Raw genomic sequence first — 20,060 nt, forward strand, 5'->3', positions numbered from 1 at the left:
AACCCACATCCCCCACGTTGGATGGCAGATTCTTAACCACTGGCACCAGGGAAGTCCCCCAGGTCATCTTTGTATCCTTCCCTTTGGCTGGATTTCCCGCAACCTCTGTATGAGGCAGGAGGGATTTTGGAAGGCAGTGTCTCTCTGCCCTGGCCATTAGCTAAAGTAGAGATGTGACTGTGTTAATCAAGAGAGGGCTTGATTAAAAACCATGCTTAAGTTGTCATTTGTACTAAAAATAGAGTTTCTTGCACTCTTAATCCCATTACTTCTTCAGCCCAGCTGAAGCGTGTGTTGTCTTTATTGATCTGCTCTGAGATTGGTGTGGACTTTGGATAGAGCTTTTCCTTGAAGGGGATTTATTCAGACACAAGAGAATGGAGTCCGTTCTGTTTTCTAAATTTATCACAGTGTGCCTCCTTTCCACGCAGAAGCTCAGGTGGGATGTCTCACCTGGATCCCCCACCTTGATTTAGGTGCCGTGTAGGAATCATGGCAAAGTAAGTTCAGACTGAAGGCCTAACTACTCCCCATTCTACAAAACAGCCATAAAAATAATCGCATGAAATAATAGAGAACACAAGATACTAGAACTTCAGATGTTTTTAAGGAAAAAGAATCAGGAGCTGGAATAGCAGGAGGAGCAAATGTGCTTCTTTGAGCAGGAGCGAGCGTCCTCTGGGCATCACCCTGGAGGGAGGGGGGCGGAGGGGAGGGGCGCCAGGAGCAGGGGTGGGCCCTGGGGGTTCTGCCCAGCATGCAGTGTGCATGGGTCAGCGAATTTCAACTTCCAGAGGCTGATGGTTTAAAAAGAAAAAAGGCTGATGGTTTGGGATAAAGGACGGTACTCCCAGAAATGTCCCTCCAGACCTCAGATAGCAACCAGGATACACCAATAACTGGCATCTCCTCAATGCTTCCTAGGCAGAGGTGCCCTCCTGTTACACCTTGGACCTGGCTTTGCTTGAAATGTGTTTGGGTCTGTGTGTGTGTCTTCTGTCTCTATGTGTGTGTGTGTGTCTGTGTCTCTGTGTGTGTATGTGTCTGTATTTGTGTCTGTGTGCATGTGTGTCTGTGTGTGTGTCTCTGTGTATAGGTGTCTGTGTGTGTGTCTGTGTATTTGTCTGTGTCTGTGTGTGCTTCTGTGTGTGTCTATGTGTGTGTCTCTGTGTGTATGTTTCTGTATATGTATCTGTGTCTGTACGTGTCTGTGTATTTGTGTCTGTATGTGTATGTCTCTCTGTATATGTATCTGCGTGTGTCTGTGTCTGTGTGTGTGTGTGTTTATGTGTGTCTGTGTGTCTCTGTCTCTGTGTCTGCGTCTCTGTGTGTCTCTGTGTCTGTGTCTGTGTGTTTGTGTCTGTGTCTCTGTGTGTGTCTGTGTATTTGTCTCTGTCTCTGTGTGTGTGTCTCTGTGTGTGTTTATGTGCCTCTGTGTGTCTCTGTGTCTGCATCCCTGTGTGTGTGCTGCACGTCCAGCGCTGGGTGTGAAGGTCCTGCTGCTGACTCCCTGGCCCCCCCATCCCCCCCAGAAGCACCATCTTATGTGTTGTTTATGGTGGGACATCACCAGCAGGGTCTTTCAGGTGAAGAGAGGCCAAGGGAGCTTCCCCAGGGCGATGTGAGTGTCCCCTCCCCTCCTCTCCTTCACAAAAACGCAAGCCCCCCCAGCACGGCCCTGGCTGCTGCAGCTAAAGGAAGCTGCTTTGGCTTCGGTCATGACGTGCAGGGGAGCCAGAGGGTGGCGGCTTCCCCCCGGGTGAGAACACACTGTGAGATGACCACTTGTCCACTTGATTCCAACCCCGCCCTCAGGGGTTCTTCCGACCATTTACGCCATGGCCCATTCTCAGCTGAGCTGCAGCCTTTTCCCAGAATTGTAAGCAAAAGGAGAGTCCTGAGGTCTAGAACTTTGCAAAACAGACCCACAATGTTTGGTGTCTGAGGTCCCCCAGCCCAGCAGGGCTCCGCCCACAGCTCCCACCCAGCAGGCCAGGGAAGGCCACGCAGCCAGGGGCACCCCCAGGCCCACTTTGAAGCTGGCAGTTCCCCCCCAGGCTGGCTGGAAGCACCCGCAGCCCAGCTCCCCTGGCACTCAGAGGGAATGGCGGCTTTGGCCTGTTTTCAGGAAGGCAGAGGTCAGCTCCGCCTCCTGCCCTCGTATGTGGACACCAGCCAGCCTGGAATCACCAGGCGTCCGAGATGACCTGGGGATGGCGGAAGCCCTTTGTGCCCGGGCGGCCCTGCTTTGTGCTCACTGTGGTTGGGGTTTCTGGGCACAAAGCCAACGCTTGGCTCTGTCCAAATATGGCAACAGGCCGAGGACATTGGGATTTGGCGGTGCTCCAGGGCAGAAGCCACTGAGGATGGTTCTATCTGTGCAGGCCTGAGCCTTTCAATCCACTGGAATAATGATAACCATGGCATTGACAATAACGATAGCTGATATTTATTGCCTGGAATGCGACAGGCACTGTTCTAAGCTCATTCTGTGCATTACCTTGGCATTCTTCACAAAACCAGCTATGATATAGGTGCTATAGTTAGGCAAAGAAACTAAGGCTCAGAGAGGTTAAGCGCCTTCTAGAAGGTTACAAAGCTAGCAGAGGCTGGGGCTGGGATCTGAAGAGAGACAATCTAGCATCAGAGAAACCCTAAGTCTTGCCCACCCTAAATCTGAATTTCTTTTCCCTTTTGGGATCCAGGTAGCCTGATCAAGAGATCGGTCCAAAGTCCTGGGTCCACACGTGGCTTTGGAGGCTGGTCATCACTATCTGCCCTCACTCTGGGACACGCTTTGTGACACACACTGGGACATGGGAAGCAGAGCACAAAGTCACTCATGAGTCCTCCAGGCTGAAAGCACTTCTCTTCACTGCACACGGGATAAATACCTGTCAGTGAAGTGACAGCTCCGTCAAAAGGATGGGCAAGGACTAGGATCCACTTTGCAGGCGAGAAGTCAAGTTGAGGGCTTCGTCCCCATCATCCAGTTAGCAGGTGGCAGAGCCAGGGCTCAAACCCCAGCCTTCAGATCACTAGCCTGTCACCCATTTTTTGGAGGGGGTGTCTTCTTTTCTGATCGGGGATTGAACCCCAGGTCCCTGGCAGTGAAGTATGGAGTCCTAACCCCTGAACTGCCAGGGAATTCCCCCATTGTTTATTTTTTAATTTATGTAGTTTTAATTGAGGGATAATTGCTTTACAATATTGTGTTGGTTTCTGATATATATCAACATGAATCAGCAGTAGGTGCTCTATTGTTTTTAAAAGGAACAGTTAATCAGGCAACCAGCATTCACGGAGTGTCCACCAATTCCCAGGTCCTGGTGACACAGGGGTGAGAAAGGCAGGCTCCGCAGCTCCTGGGAGCTGCCTGGTACATAAAGAACGGGACATATAAACAAATAAGCACGAGGTGATGACCTGCATGCTCTGAGAACGCAGAGGAAGGGGTGACTAGCCCCGTGTTAGGGTGGGGGCAGCATCTGAGGCTTCATGGAAGAAGTGACAACTGGGCTGGGTCTCAGAGGCTGGGCGGCTTGCCAGGCAGAGCCATGGGGACAGGGTGTTACAGGCAAAGGGAACAGGATGCTCTGAGGCGCAGAAGTATCACCAGAGTGAGCCTGAGAAGAGCTGGGCAGGGCCCCGGGCTGAGCCAGAACTTCACGCTGGGTGAGAAGCTCGATGGGGCTTGGAAGTTTGAGTGTTACCCTAGAGGCAGTGGGGAGATGGGGTAGGCTTTGAAGTAGGAAAGGAATAAGACTTATCTCTAGAGGAAAAACATTCCACGATCAGAAGGATGGGTGAGGAGGAGGAGAACTGGGGAAGCTGCTGGAGAAGCCCCAGTGAGAAAAGAACAGGGTCCTTGCCTACACTGCTATATGTAAAATGGATAACCAGCAAGGACCTACTGTATGTTGTTTACTCCCTAAGTCGCGTCTGACTCTTTGCAACCCGTGGACTTTAGCCTAACCAGGCTCCTCTACCCATGGGATTTCCCAGGCGAAAATACTGGAGTGGGTTGCTATTTCCTTTTCCAGGGGATCTTCCCGACCCAGAGATCAAAGTCGGGTCTCCTGCATTGCAGGCAGACTCTTTACTGTCTCAGCCACCAGGGAAGTCCTGCAGGGAACTCTGCTCAATGTTATGTGGCAGCCTAGATGGGAGGGGAGCTTGGGGGAGAATGGATACACGTATATGCATGGCTGAGTCCCTTCGTTGTTCACCTAAATCTATCTTAACGTTGTACCCCAATACAAAATTAAACGTTTTTAAAAATTAATTTATTAAAAAGGAAAGGGAGAGGGTCCAGATAAAGATAAAAACGTGATGGGTGGTGGATCAGGCAAAGGATTCTGGGGGCTCAGAGTAGATGCTGGCTCTGCTAATGTCCTTGGCTCAGAGCAGGAGGAGCAGTTTGAAGGATGAGGGGAACAGGTCATTGGTGGTAGAAATGTCCAGTTACCAGCTGTGGAGATGCTCCTGGGACAGTTGAAAATATGGGTAGCACCATCACCCACAGGAAAATGGGAGCTGGGAAAAGAAATCCCCGCGTTGTGAGCTGGATGGGAGACACAGCCGCTAGTAACTGTGAAACAGCACCAGGGAGGAAGGGCTGGGAGAGGGGAGGGGACGGGGAAACCGAGAGCCGAGGGTGGAGCCCGAAAGCCAAGAGAGTAGGAAAAAGGCATCAGGATGGAAAGTCAGCTCACTGGCAAACTTGTAACCATTTTAGTGAAGTGAACTAAAGCCCTTCTTTATTTCCCTCCTCCTTGTCATCTGGGGGTTAACTATCTCCCCGCCACCATGTCAGGGACCCAGCAGATTCTGCAGGTCAGTGTTCTCAGCACTTAGAACAGTGCCTTGGTTATAGACGGTGCTCAATAAATGCGCTGAAGGAAGGAAGGAAGAAGGCAGAAAAGGAGGGGTGAGAGGAGCCAGATTTCAAGGGGCTGTGCTAAGTCAAAAATGTTAATAAACATTGTAAATCAACTACACTTCAACAGAAAAACACATACTGAAAAATAAGTAAATAAAGAAGTGGAGCCAGACTTTTCCCTTCCCGTTTGGCCATACAAGAAGAAAGAAGTATTTATCAAGGCTCTGGAGTCCTTTCCCAAAGAGAAAACTCCAGGCCCAGATGGTTTCACTGGTGAATTCTGTCAAACATTTAAGGAAGAATAATACCTGGTGGTATTATTATAATACCTGGTGGACTTACCTGGTGGCCCAGTGGTAAAGAATCTGCCGGCCAACGCAGGAGATACGGGTTCGATCCCTGGGTCAGGAAGATCTCTTGAAGAAGGAAATGGCAACCCATTGCAGTATTCTTGCCTGAGAAATCCCATGGACAGAGGACCCTGGAGGGCTACAGTCCATGGGATTGCAAAGAGTCAAGCACGACTTAGCGACTAAATGTCAACAACATCAATACCAACTCTACACACACATTCCAAAAAAATTTAAGAGGAGGGAATGGCTCCCAATTCATTCTATGAGGCCTGCAGAGATCACCCTGATCCTCATACCAGGCAACACATTCCACAACAGGAAAAATACAGACCAATATTTCTCATGTTCATATGTGCAAAAGGTTTTAACAAAATGTTATTAGCAAATCGAATCCTCTTATTAAGAAGTGGAATCTCTATTTCCCCACCCACTGAACCTGGGTGATTTCTTTTATCCACAGAAGGCAGCAAAAGGGCCAGTTCGGAGCGCAGGACTCAAGAGACCTCACGTACATCCTGTCTCAGCTACCACAGGAGCGAGCCCAGCCTGGCCTGATGGATGGTAGGAGACTGCATGGAGCAGAGATGAGCTTTTCTCCAGCAAGGGGCTCCCAAGACCAGCCAGCTCCTAGCTGACCCCCCAGCTGGCCACAGAGATGGAGACAGCCCCGCAGAGCCAACCCAGTACTGCCCACCTGCAGAATCGTGAACTAAATAAATGTTTTCTCTTTTAAGACATTATGACCTCCGAGATATTACAGGCTCAGTTCCAGACCACCTCAATAAAGCAAATACCGCAATAAAGTGAGTCAATTTGTTTCCCAGTGCACATAAAAGTTAAATGGGACTTCCCTGGTGGTCCGCAGGTTAAGAATCTGCCTGCCAAGGCAGGGGACAGAGGTTTGATCCCTGGTCAGTGAACTAACATCCCACATGTTTCAGGGCAACTAAGCCTGTACACCACGACCACTGAGCATGTACTCAGGAGCCCGTGTTCTGAAATAAGAGCAGTCACTGCGATGGGAAGCCCATGTGCACCGCAGTTTGAGAGCAGTCCCTGCTTGCCACAGCTAAAGAAAGCCTGTGAAAGCCTGTGGGCAGCAACAAAGACCCAGCACAGCCAAAATAAATACATATTAAAAACAAAGTTATTTTTTAAAAGCTATGTTTACACTACACTGTAGTTTATTAAGTGTGCAACAGCATGATGCCTAAAAGAAAAACAATGTAGATGCCTTAATTTTAAAACACTCTACTACAAAAGTTGTTGACCATCATCTGAAGTGAAGTTGCTCAGTCGTGTGCACCTCCTTGCAATCCCATGGACTGTAGGCTACCAGGCTCCTCCGTCCATGGAATTTTCCAGGCAGGAGTACTAGAGTGGGTTGCCATTTTCTTCTCCAGGGGATCTTCCTGACCCAGGGATCGAACCCGGGTCTCCCGCATTGCAGGCAGACGTTCTACTGCCTGAACCACCAGGGAAGCGACCATCATCTGAGACTAGCAAATCGTGGTCGTAACATCAAAGATCACAGATCACATAACGAATATAGTAACAGTGAAAAAGTTTGAAATATTGAGAGAATTATCAAAATGCGATACATGCAAAGTGGGCAAACCCTGTTGGGAAAATGGTGTTGACAGACTTGCTCAGTGTGGGGTGGCCACAAACCTTTAATCTGTACAAAAACACAGAATCTGCAAAGTGCAATCAAGCGAAGGGCAATGAATTGGGATGTGCCTGTGCATTTCAGGATGGTTTGTTACACAGCAAGAGCTAACTGATACAACAGAAACACTATGTTCTTAGATTCAGGGTTCCTCAAAGACAGATACCACGCCTTACTTATCCCCAGTGCCCAAAGTTACTCAGCAAACACTTGGTGAGTGTCTGCTAATTTGCACAGCTTTGGCAGAAGAGCTAATAACCACCATTCTGACAATGACTGCTGTCTGACCCCATCAATTAAAGGGTTCCCTGTTGGCTGCTGTCATCCAAGGAGCTCCCTATAATTATGCCACCCAACACACCCTCACCCCAGCTCAGAGCGGGCTGGGACCTGCAGGCACACAATATGTCATTTGGATTAAGTGGCTGAGGTGAGGCAAGTGTCAGGCTCGGGGTGCTTGTCATCCTCACAGCCATCAGGTTAGGGATGTCCTTCCCTTCACAGAGCATCTTGCGTTAGTTACTTCCAAGTAATCCCCAGATCAGTGGTGCTCACTTTAACAGCTTTTCCATCTTTCCTAAACTGTCATTTAAAACTGGGTGAATTCTGCCAGCAAGTTAGGGACTGGGAATCAATGCTTGTAACTTGGCCAGACCCAGGGAGCCCCAGGACCAGAAAGCCAGGCCTCCACCTCCAGGTAAGTTAACACATGAAGGGGACAAAGGGGAGAAGATGAGCAGGAAGTAATATGTGCAAAACACAGAAGAGCATAAACAGAGCCAGACTGGACCGCAGTCTAGCAGCCTAACAACCTGGTGCCTCAGTTTTCTCATCTGTACAATGGGAATGACCATGATACGCCCACCTCCTAGGGACACTGGGAGATAATAGGCTGAAAGTGCTTAGAACAGCATCTGGCACCCAACGAGTGCTACGTACAGGCACCAATCACAGCCACCACCATGGCCAAGGAGTTCCTAGAACAGCCACCCCCAGACCTTTCCCGTCCCGAGTCAGCATCCTCCCCTCATCCACTGCCATTCTCGGGGGGCAGTCACCCAGGGGAAATAAACCGCCCAGCTGTCTCCAGCAGGGAAGAAGTACAGACAACAGGTAGCTCAAGCCGTGTGGACAGGTATGGGCTCCTCAGGCACCGTCCTCCCTGTGCTTGTGTCAATGTCCCTCCAAACCTGTCATTCCTGCGCCACGTGCAACATCTCTGGTGTATCTGTGTACCACCTGTGTTACCAGCAGCCTGCTCACTTTTTAAACGTACCTCTTTACAAAAGGAAACCCTATATCACAACCAACATGGAAAGGTGGCAGTTGATGAGGAGGAAAGAAATACACAATGGAAACAGAACATTACTCAGTTCCAGCGAGAAACTGTTGCTGCTCAAAATTCTGAGTCCAAGGCTCTCTTTCTCCTTCTTTGCTGAAGCAACAGGACATCCCATGTGCTTGGGAAGTTCTGTTAAAGACATAATAGCACAAAACTGAGGTTTCCTCCTTGGAGGGTTTGGAGGGAATTTTAAAAGGAATGATTTTAAAAGGGCTTCGGGAGACCTGGGTTTGATCCCTGGGTCAAGAAGATCCCTGGAGTGGCATGGCAACCCACTCCAGTGTTCTTGCCTGGAGAATCCCCACAGGCAGAGAAGCCTGGTGGGCTACAGTCCATGGGGTTGCAAAGAGTTGGACGTGACTGAGCAACTAAGCACAGCACAGCACTATCTTATTTAATGCTGTGAGTCTAGCCCACCTGCAGCATCTGTGATGGTTAGTTTTCTGTGTCAATTTGGCTGGGCCATAGGGTTTCTGTGAGGGTGTTTCTGGATGAGATGAGCATTTAAATCAGTGGGCTTTGAGTAAAGCAGATTGCCCTCCATAATGTGGGTGGGTCTCATCTGATCATTTGAAGGTTCAAATAGAACAAAACACTTACATTCACTACCACCACCCCCCCAGCACCCTTTGGAGCTGAACTGCAGCATCAGCTTTCCCCTGGGTTCCCAGCCTGCCAGCCTACCCCACTGATTTTGGACTTGCAGCACCCTACTCCAGCACTCTTGCCTGGAAAACCCCTGGACGGAGGAGCCTGGAAGGCTGCAGTCCATGGGGTCGCTGAGGGTCAGACACGACTGAGCGACTTCACTTTCACTTTTCACTTTCATGCATTGGAGAAGGAAATGGCAACCCACTCCAGTATTCTTGCCTGGAGAATCCCAGGGACAGGGAAGCCTGGTGGGCTGCCACCTACGGGGTCGCACAGAGTTGGACACAACTGAAAGGACTTAGCAGCAGCAGCCTTCATAACTGCATAAGCCAGTTCCTTAAAAATACACCTGTCTCCATATGGAGAGCATTGTATACACACACGTATACCGTGGTTGTTGTTGTGAAGTCACTAAGTCATGTCCAGCTCATTGCAACCCCATGTACACCATGTACACCAGGCTTCCCTGCCTTTCACTATCTCCTGAAGTTTGCTCAAATTCATGTCCACTGAGTCAGTGATGCTATCTCACCATCGCATCCTCTGCCACACAAATGTATACACATTCTGCCGGCTCTGTCTCTTGGAGAACCCCGACTAAATAGCAGCTCTCCTTTGGGATACCTATGCAGCCCACACAGACTCGCTAACCCGAGAGCTGGCAGGCCATGCCCTTTAATTAGGTCAGGGAACCTGGTCAGGGAACCAGATCCCACAAGCCATGTGGTGGCCACACACACACAATACCAGGGTGTGATGCAGCCATTAAATGGAATGCTACTCAGCAATGAAAAAGGAACAAAAGGAAGGGATGCCCTCTGTTAAACATCCTAGATCGGGACAGATGCTGAGCCAGCTGGGGCGTGATCCCCATGAACTTGGAATCACCCTGTAACATATCCCCACCAGCATGCCCCGGGGTGTTGGGGGGGACTGTGAGATTGCCTGGCTGGAAGGAAGGGCAGCCCCCCAGACCTCCTGCCCGTCCAGCTGGGCCACCTCTGATGATCTCCATCTGCAGCTATGACAAGCATCCAGCCGTGGAATTGGGAAGTGGACCCCACACAATGAGAATCACAGACTCACGCAGTCTCAGCTACGGGTGCTGTGTGATCGTACAGAATCACCCCTGCCCCGGCCTCTGCCTGGATGATTTTTATAGCAACCAGTCTCCACGTGTATGAGCCCCAGGACTGGAGACCTCACCACTTCCTGACATAGCACCTGAGAACTGAGCTCTAAACATTAGAAGAACTCCAGTCATCAGCTTACCTCCTTCCTGAGTACCACTGTAAGATTTTACTCCATATTTGTCATGAAATAAATCCACTCTATTAGATAAATACAGGTATTTCAAGAAGAAATCTTCTGGCTCCCTGGGAATGGGAAATCAGCATGACCTGCCATATCGATTGATTGAGAAAATTAATAGCCACCCCCACTAAAAAAATTTCACATGTTCTGGTTCAATGTTGTTGTCCTCCAAAAGGCTGTGTGGAGACCTGGTCTGTCTGTCTGGTTAAAGAAGGAAAACTAGAATTGAAGAAGCGTCTTCCCCCTGATGGAATCCCTGGTGGCCCAGTGGTTGAGGCTCCACACTTTCACTGCAGCAGGCCCAGGTTCAGTCCCTGGTCAGGGAACTAGACTCTGCAAGCATGTGTCATGACCACACACACACCCAAAGCCAGAGTGTGACATGGCCATAAAATGGAACGCTACTCGGCAATGAAAAAGGAATAAAAGGAGCTACAAGTAGGTACTACACGCACATCATGGATGATTCACACAACCTTATGCTGAGTCAAAGAAGCCAGACACAAAGAGTGCATACCGCCTGTGATACTGTGACTAATAAAAAGAAATACAGCTTTAAAAAAAAAAGAAGGAAAATTACAGTCAGAGAGGAATGTTCCCCTTGATGGAATCAGAAGAGCCGAGAGACAACTGAAAAGAGAACCACCTTGTCACCGAGTGACTTCCCTGGTGGCTCAGATGGTGAAGAATCTGTCTGTAATGCAGGAGACCCAGGTTCCATCCCCGGATTGGGAAAATCCCCTGGAGAAGGGAATGGCAACACACTCCAGTATTCAAGCCTGGAGAATTCCTGCCAGACAAAGGAGCCTGGCAGGCTACAGTCCATGGGGTCACAAAGAGTCAGACACAACTGAGAGACCAACACACTACAAGATGATGTGGTATCCAGCAGCACCTAGAATCAGTCCAGGGTCCTGCAGAAAACAGCGCTATGGAGGGCTCTGCCTTCCACGGTTTCCAGTTCTCGCAGGTGGTCCCCATGTGCCCTTCCTTCCTCCCCGCCATCCCCCCGCCTACTCAGCTGGGCCCAGCCCAGCCCAGAACCTTTGGTGGGCCCTTCCTTAAACCCAGGAGCCCGCCCCCCTGCAACCTGCTCTAGACCTCTAGGAATTCCACCAGTGGAAGTTTCTCAGGAGCCAGGACAGGGCTGGGCACGGAATTAAAACGTGGGGAAGCAGGGAAACTTCATCCAGTGCTGTTGGGAGTGTAAAATGCTGCAGCCACTGTGGGGAAGTCTAGCTGGTCCTCAAACAATTAAACACAGAGTTACCATCTGTGTACATGTCTCAGTCGTGTCCAAGTCTTTATGACCCCGTGGACGGCAGCCCGCCAGGCTTCTCTGTCCATGGCATTTTCCAGGCAAGAACACTGGAGTGGGTTGCCATTACCTCCTCCAGGGGATCTCCCAGGGGATCGAACCTGCGTCTTTTGCGTCTCCTCCATTAGCAGGTGGATTCTTTACCACTTCGCCATCTGGTTAGCATAGCACCCAGCAATTCCACTCCTGGGTAAGTACCCCAGGGAAATGAAAACAGGAGCACAGACAGTTATACTCACTATTTTGTGGTAGTGATACGTGCTCAGTCGTGTCTGACTCTTTGCAACCCCATAGACTGTAGCCCACCAGGCTTCTCTGGCCAGGGAATTTTCCAGGCAAGAATACTGGAGTGGGTTGCCATTTCCTCCTCCAGAGGATCTTCCTGACCCAGGGATCCAACCCGAGTCTCTCACATCTCCTGCATCGGCAGGCAGATTCTTTACCACTGAGCCACCAGGGAAGCCCCTTCAACGTGTATTATACTGTAAAGGGAAAGTCAGTATCACTTGCCAAGTGACTGACATTTTAGTAATACATGAAAAAAAAAAAAAAGAGCGTATTACAGTTTGTAACATTGCCTGTATGCTACAGAAATCATCTCCAAATGCCTGTGGGTGTGCAGACCGCACTCTGGGAGGGCCGATGATTAAGCCTCTTTCGGGCTCTGGCCTAGAAGAATGTGACCCCATGTCATGCTGACATAGAGGGATGCTGACTGTGCCACTTGGGGCTGAACCAACTGCGGCAGGCGGGGAGGGGAGCAGCTGCCCTCAGCCCTTCCCCACGCTGCCCGTCTCCACCCCTGCAGCCTCCTGCCCGCTTCTCATCCAAGGCAGGGGGCCTCACTTCTGCCACTCCTCCCGGGGGTGGGCTGAAAAGCAGGCAAACCAGGGACTCCTGGGGGGATGCCCTCCCTCAACTAGTCACACAGCAGAGACTTACTGAGCACCTACTGCACCCTTCCCAGGTGGCTCAGTGGTAAAGAACACGCCTGCCAGTGCAGGAGACACAAGAGACACGGGTTCAATCCCTGAGCAGGGAAGATCCCCTGGGGGAGGAAATGGCAAGCCACTCCAGTATTCTTCACTAGAGAATCCCACGGACAGAGGACCCTGGCGGGCTACAGCTCAGGGGCTCGCAAAGCATCGAATACAACTGAGCACGCACTGCATACTTAGCTCTGTGCTAGAGGGTGCTGGAGAAACCCCTGGGAACTCAAAAGAGCTGGTCCCTCAAACAAAGACCGTCGGAAGTAATGGAAGTGATCGCTGCTTAGAAAGAGGATTCCTTCTCCATTCCACACACACATCTGAAACACAGGAATCAAGATGGCTTTGCCCAGGGCAGAGGTGGGGGTGAGTTCTGCTGTCTGTGACCAGGCTGTTAAAGGCAGAGGACCCTCATGTGGTCCAGGACCCTCAGGACTGAGAAAGTTGACTTGAGAGGAAGAACACAGGCCTCTAAGACATCCATCAACACATTGGCAGGAAAGACACTTTCTTGGCCCAAAGGACCAGGATTTTTTCAAGAGGACTCAGATGTCTGTCAAAGAGAGGGATGTCATGGGACCCAACCAACCATCCAATGGAACAGGGTCTGCAGAGTCTGAGAGTTTATTGTTGTTCGGTTGTTAAGTCAAGTCCGACTCTTCACGACCCCTATGGATCATAGCCCACCAGGCTCCTCTGTCCATGGGATTTCCCAGCCAAGAATACTGGAGTGGGTTGCCATTTCCTTCTTCAGGGGATCTTCCCAACCCAGGGATTGAACCCTCCTCTTCTGCACTGACAGGAGAATTCTTTACCCCTGAGCCACCTGAGAAACCCCCAGGGTCTACAAGACTAGGATTCAAACCCTAACGCAAAATTCTTAAGACTCCGTTTCATCTATTGGGCAGAGATAATGATACTCCTAACCCCAGAGGGTTGTTATTCATTATAAATGAGATAGACGCTGCAAAGCAAGTGGCCCAAACTGCTTTGCACCCTGTAAATGCTATGGCAAATTACCGCTGTTAACACTGGCAAAATGTAAGTCATTTTCTCCTCCATTCTCAAACACCAACCGAAAGCACAGTTCCAGATCCTTTATGTGTCTCTCTGAATTCTCTTCAAAGCCCCAGACTGCCACTCCTAATGGTCTGCTGGACACCCTTCCAGGGATCTCATAATGGCCCTATTGTATGTGCGCGCTCAGTCGTGTCCCACTGTGCGACCCCATGGACTGCAGCCCACCAGGATCTTCTATCCACAGAACTCTCCAGGCAAGAATACTGGAGTGGGCTGCCATTTCCCACTCCAGAGGATCTTCCCAACCCAAGGATCAAACCTGAGTCTCTTTCATCTCCTGCACTGCAGGTGGATTCTTAACACACCCTAAATGTACCACATTACCCCCTCCGCAAACTACCACTTGTCTGTTAACAGCATCCAGACGGAAAACCATCACGGCCAGGAGAGGTACACAGAGGGACGTTTCCAGGGGCACGTTCCATGGAGGCTGAATGGTACATGTCCTGGCTACCCTGCCATTGAATTGTAACACAGCCCCCACCTAGTCTGTCTACCATTGCCCCCACCCCACCTCTAAAAGCTCCCCACTCCAAACCTGCAAAACTCACACTGCTTACCAAATTCAGGAAGACTATTTCATTATTCCTGAACTTCACGGACACATATTAGGGCTTCCTAGGTGGCTCAGACAGTAAAGAACCCACCTGCAATGCTGGAGACCCAGGTTCCACCCCTGGGTCAGGAAGATTCCCTGGAAAAGGGAATGGCTACCCACTCCAGGACTCTTGCTTGGGAAATCCCATGGACCGAGGAGCAGTCATGACTTAGCAACTGCCCCACCACCACCACCACCACCACACTTACGTAACTCTTAAATATATTTTCTCAGAAACAAACAAGACTGGAGTCCCACAGTCCATTCCTTCCTCTCCACGGGTAGCCACACTGATTGATTCTGATATGTCCTTCCAGTCACTTTCCTTGCATACATGTAACACATATGAGGCCACAGGAACACTGTTTCAGTTTGCTTTTATGTAAATAACCTATTTTCCCATATATACCTTTGTTACTTATCAACCTTTCTACATTGGTACACAGAGATGAACCTCCAAGTTTTTTCTCTGAGGTCTAAATTTTTAAATTTTTGATTGAGAATATAATTGATGTGCAATATGTTAGTTTCAGATGTGCTACAGGGTGATTTGACATTTGCACACATTATGAAATAGCCATCATGATAAGTCTAATAGCTAAATACAGTATATCCCCGTGGCTTATTTACTTAATAACTGGAGGTTTGTGCCTCTTAATCCCCTCCACCTATTTTACCCCTCCCACCCTCCTTGCATCTTGTCTTTTTTTTAATTTTTATTTTTATGCTTTTTGGCCACTCTGCATGTGGGATCTTAGTTCCCCAGCCAGGGACAGAATCCTGTATTGGGAGTGCAAGTCTTAACCACTGCACTGCCAAGGGGAGATCCTGAGTTTTGCTCTTTTTTAACTTTTGTAAAGCGTTAGTCGCTCAGTCTTGTCCGACCGTGTGACCCGCACGGACTGTAACCCACCAAGCTCCTCTATCCATGGAATTCTCCAGGCAAGAATTTTGGAGTGGGCTGTCATGCCCTCCTCCAGGGGATCTTTCCGACCCAGGGATTGAACCCAGGTCTCCTGCATTGGAGGCAGCCTCTTTACCATGTGAGCCACCAGGGAAGCCCTAACTTCTGCAAAATACTCCCTAATGTGACCACTGGGTATTTAGTTGCTTCTAGGATACTTCCACTTTTCCCCTTTCACTCCTTCTTCCCAGTGTTGCAGTGTGAACGTCATCACTCCTGCCTCGCCAACCAGGTTCACCAGGATGTGCAGGGAAGCCCCCTTCATCTCCGCCATCCGGCTCGGCCCCCAGGCCTGCCCTCCTCTCCTGCACCGTGCACTGCCAGCTATCGAGACACGTGCATCAGCCCAAGCAAGACCTCTGCCTGCACCCGCTACCTTTCCTCTCCCTCCTTTCTGCAAACCCGGAGCCATCACTGCCCAGGGGGATTCTAGGGACTCTTCCAAGCCCATCTCCAGTCCAACAGGCTTAAGGAAACTCTTGCACACCATGACATGGGCTCCCCTGAAACCCCATCTCGTGACTCCGCTTCTGGCACATACATGCTTGTACCCACCATCTTCTGCATGGGACTGAAACCTCCTTCGAAGAGAGCGAAATCCCCCTTTGCCTACATGGCTCACTGCCCAGAGTCATGTGATAACAGCCATCAGGATGAAAGTGGGCAAGCCAGACGCTCCCTCAGCTTTCCTTTGGTTCAAGCAAACCACAAACACCTTCAGCCACTTCCATGAACATCAATATTCCAACTCTTCCAATCCCCGGAACAACCGTCCAAGGCATTTGGGGGCATGATGACCCTCATCAAAGATGCAGAGACTCCTTCGGAAGTTGAGCGGCACATCAGGTCTGAAGCTGAACGTTGGGGCCTCTTTGTAGAAGAGGAGCTTGGGCGGGGAGCTCACAGATATTTCAAGATTGTTGTCAAACGGATGAACATCTCTGGAGAAGGAAATGGCAACCCACTCCAATATTCTCGCCTGGAAAATCTCATGGATGGAGGAGCCTGACAGGCTATAGTCCATGGGGTCACAAAAAGTCGGACAGGACTGAGCGACTAACACTTACACTTATGCCATCTCCCCAAAGGCAGTCCCTTTTGCACTAAGATTTTTACCAAACCCAAGGATCATCATTGTTTATTAATGACACCTTTCCATTATTTCAAAAAAAAGCTTTAGAGTTTAAAACATCAACTTCAGTGTTTTACCCTATGCAGTAGCAAAACTATGGGTTTGTGTTCTGTCTGTTTTTTTTCATATCAATGGAGAAAAAGACATAATTACTCTTTTTGTTTGTTTGTTTCACATTCAACTATGAACTTTTAAAAATGATCTTGGTTACCACCAGTGATAATACACTTTGGGAAACATTCCTTAGAATAAGATGAATGAGACTTTGGGTCACATGTATTCACTGCAAAAATTGTTAACTAACTTCATTTTAAGGAAAGAAAGCTCTCCAGAGAAGTTTGTGATCAAAAGGGTCAGAAAGGGAAATCTTCAAAGGGACTTCCCTATTGGACAAACTTAGTTGATCTTAGGCTTACAAGCAGTTTGCACTGAGGGACTTAACCAGTCCCTCTCTGCATCCTGCAGGGTGAGAGATGTTTCATACCCAAATTTCTCAGCTCAGTTTTGGCACCAAATATCCAAATATCTAGAGCTTATATCCCTCAGCTCTAGACCCAGGAGTGCTAGGAAGCTTCTAGAAGCTGATGTTATCTAACCTGATGTTATCTAAGGAGGGCAGGAAGTTGGAGAATCTCTTCACCTTCAGTCCCTTTCTAGATCAACTGAAGCCCAGCTTCCCAAAAAGGTGAGAGTCCTGGGAATTTAACTATTCAGGTCAACAACTCCTTGTTAAGCCCTGGAGATACCATGTGAACAAACCAATTGTCCTCAGGTGGGAAGACTGCTTTTCTCCAGCCCCCAAGTCTTCCTATTTCCTGCCTGAGGATGGATGATATTCCCAGAGCCCAACAGCTCTGGCTGGGAGTGACCTGAGGCCAGTGGGAAGTGACCCACTACCTGAGCATGGCTCTTGGCCCACCTTTCACTGATCAGCACATGAGTGTGGAAACTCAACATCTTAGATGGATGACACGTGCCATAAGGGTCCCTGGGACCTGGGGGACCATAAGGGGACCTGGCCTAGGAACCCACTGGCAACTCCCAGTCATCCAGCTGCTTGGCAGTGAGTCCCCAGACGCAGTTCTTGTCCAGGTACTGCTGCCACCCTGCTGAGTGACCCCGGGTGAGTCACTCCTCCTCTGAGCATCCCTAGCAGTTACACTGGGACTTTTTAAGGCCCTTTGTTGTTGTTGTTCAGTTGCCAAGTCATGTTCAACTCTTTGTGACCCCATGGACTGCAGCACGCCAGGCTTCCCTGTCCTTCACTATCTCCCCAAGTTTGCTCAAACTCATGTCCATTGAGTCAGTGAAGCCATCCAATCATCTCATCCTCTGTCACCCTCTTCTCCTTTTGCCTTCAATCTTTCCCAGCATCAGGGTCTTTTCCAGTAAATCGGCTCTTCAAGTCAGGTGGCCAAAGTAATGGAGCTTCAACTTTAGCATCAGCCCTTCCGATGAATAATCAGGGTTGATTTCCTTTAGGATTGACTGGTTTGATGTCCTTGCAGTCTAAGGGACTCTCCAGCATGTTCTCCAGCACCACAGCTTGAAAACATCAGTTCTTTGGCACTCAGCCTTCTTTATGGTCCAACTCTCATATCCGTACTAAGGCCCTTATGCCCCTGAAACACTCTGATCCTAGCCCACGGAGGCCCAGGGCACTCTCACGCCTCCCAGCCTCTGCCCAGGGCTTAGCCGCCTGGAAGAGCCCCAGTGACTGGAGCGGGGACAGCTAGTGCTACTGTGGTTGCCCAGTTACAGGCCATGCTCTTGCTGGGTGGCAGCTCTGCCTTGGGTATTTTTAGATTCCCCCCCTCGGCCTGTCCCTAACAAGAGCCAGACGCATCTGACAATCCCCAGCCACGGGCCAGTCCTGCCAAAACTGCACTTTGGGGTCACTCCCGCAGGAAGCCGGGCTCCATCGCTCCTGGGGTGAGAACGGGTGCCTCCTCTTCCCAGCACCCCCACCCCACCCCCGTTCTTCTCTGGATGAGATGACGCCAACATCCAAGGGTCAGGTCCCAGTTCTGTCTAAGGTGCCAGCTGACCTGGTTCCCCATTCCAGCTGCTGCTGCCAATCGCCCAGTAAGAGGTCCCTGGAGCCCACCCCCCTGTCTTGGAGTCCTGCCGTCAGCTTTTAACAGCCTCTCCTGGAAGGAGTCTGCTTCCCTCTTTGGGGGGATGGCTGTCACCACCCCATGATTGGAGAACCCACCTCTGTGCCACATTAGCCCCTGAAGCCAGGGTCAGAGGCCTCGTTTGCCCACAAAGCTGGGCAGCAGCCACATGTTGCAACACACACACACACCAATCTGCCTTCCCCAGGACAGTCCGCTGGACTTCTGCCTTCCAAACAAATCCCGCCAAGCAGCCAGCAATCCACCACCACCCCATCTGGCCTGGAAAGGCATTCCTGTATTTTTGTCTGGACAGACTTCCCTTCCTGGTCACGTCTGACAGAGTTCACTGTGACAAAGAGCCAGCCTCCACTGTGCCCCTGTCAACCAGGAAGGCCCCGGAGGGCAGGGGAATAAGTGCAGGCCTGGGATGAGACATGGGCCAGTTGAGCCTTCCTGGGAATCGCCCGTGCCTGGAAAATCGAGAGTCTGCGCGCACACACACACACGTGCTTTCAGCTCCCGCCCTGAAGATAATGTGCACAGGCAGAGAGAGAAAATCTAGGTGAAACATTCACTTCCACTCTATAAACAAAGGGCCTCAGACAAGACTTGTGTGTGCAGGGGAGTGGCAGGGAGGACAGGATGGTTGTGCCCTGGATCTACGACTGGCTGCCACGGACCTTCGTTAGCCCCTCGTGTGCTGCGTGTGCTCAGTGGCGTCCAACTCTGTGACCCCATGGGCTCCAGGAGTCCACCGGGCTCCTCTGTCCATGGATTGTCCGAGCAAGAATAGTGGAGTGGGTTGCCATTTCCTTCTCCAGGGGATCCTCCCGACCCCGGGATCGAACTCACATTTCCTATGTCTCCTGCATTAGTAGGTGGATTCTTACGCACTGTGCCACCTGGGAAGCCCCTCATAAACTGTGCCCTAATCTGGGGCCTGGACTGCAGAAGAGGGCTCCACCTCTCCCCTCTGGGTGGGGCAGCGCAGTACCAGTGCCCACCGGCCTGGCCCTGCCCTCACCTGCCCAGTGGCCCCCCTCTGTGGCTTCTAACGCAGTCACTTGTTCCCAGATTTCGGGTGAATCTCACTTTCCCCACTGGAAGGACAGAGGCAGCTACAGGCTATGTGGCCCACTCCCTGCCTCCCACTCCCCAATTCCCAGTGAGGGTGGAGGACGCTGATCCAAAACCCCTAGGTGGGAAAACAGGTTCTGCACCCTCCTGCCACCCCCACGCCCTCCCTCTGCCTCGGGCTTGGCATCTGCCAAGGGCCCCGAAGGCATCGGGGCCCTGATTTCCCCAGAACAGTCTTCCCCCTGCCTCTTCAAGTCCCACCAGGGCATCTCCAGGTGGCAATACAAGCAGGGACTGGGGAAAACAGATGGAGATCCAAGGTCTGGCTCTTGGCACCTACTAGCTCAAGGGCCTTGAGAAACTGACTTAAGGTCTCTGGCCTGGCTCTTCCCACCTGCAGCCTGGGAGCGTGGAGGAGCTGGTGCAGCGTGGCGGGGTGGGTGGGGGGTGGCTTCTAGGAGCGCGGCGTGCCCTGCAGAGGCTCCATCAGCTTCGGTTCCCTTCCTCGTCCCTTCCAGACTCCTGGGGAAACCTGGCTCCGGTCCCTTCCTCGCCCTCCTTCCACTTCCTT

The 20,060-nt window shown here is 50.6% G+C and overlaps 1 protein-coding gene across 6 annotated transcripts in view; it reads right to left on the bottom strand.

Moving 5' to 3' along the window:
* Positions 1-20,060, bottom strand: part of EMP2 (epithelial membrane protein 2) — a 61,744-nt gene that overhangs the window by 21,776 nt on the left and 19,908 nt on the right. The window contains exons 2-3 of one of the 6 annotated variants that reach the window (XM_060405748.1): positions 8,274-8,375; positions 5,225-5,298 (exon numbers count right to left, since the gene is read on the bottom strand). The exons of 3 other annotated variants lie outside the window; for them this stretch is intronic. The gene's annotated coding sequence lies outside the window, so the exon portion shown is untranslated. Of the gene's footprint in view, positions 1-5,224; positions 5,299-8,273; positions 8,376-19,883; positions 20,014-20,060 lie in introns of those variants that run through there. 2 more of the 6 variants (XM_060405746.1, XM_060405747.1) reach the window with 2 other exon arrangements.

This window comes from Ovis aries, chromosome 24 (genome assembly GCF_016772045.2).
Source record: "Ovis aries strain OAR_USU_Benz2616 breed Rambouillet chromosome 24, ARS-UI_Ramb_v3.0, whole genome shotgun sequence".
Taxonomy (NCBI): domain Eukaryota; kingdom Metazoa; phylum Chordata; class Mammalia; order Artiodactyla; family Bovidae; genus Ovis; species Ovis aries.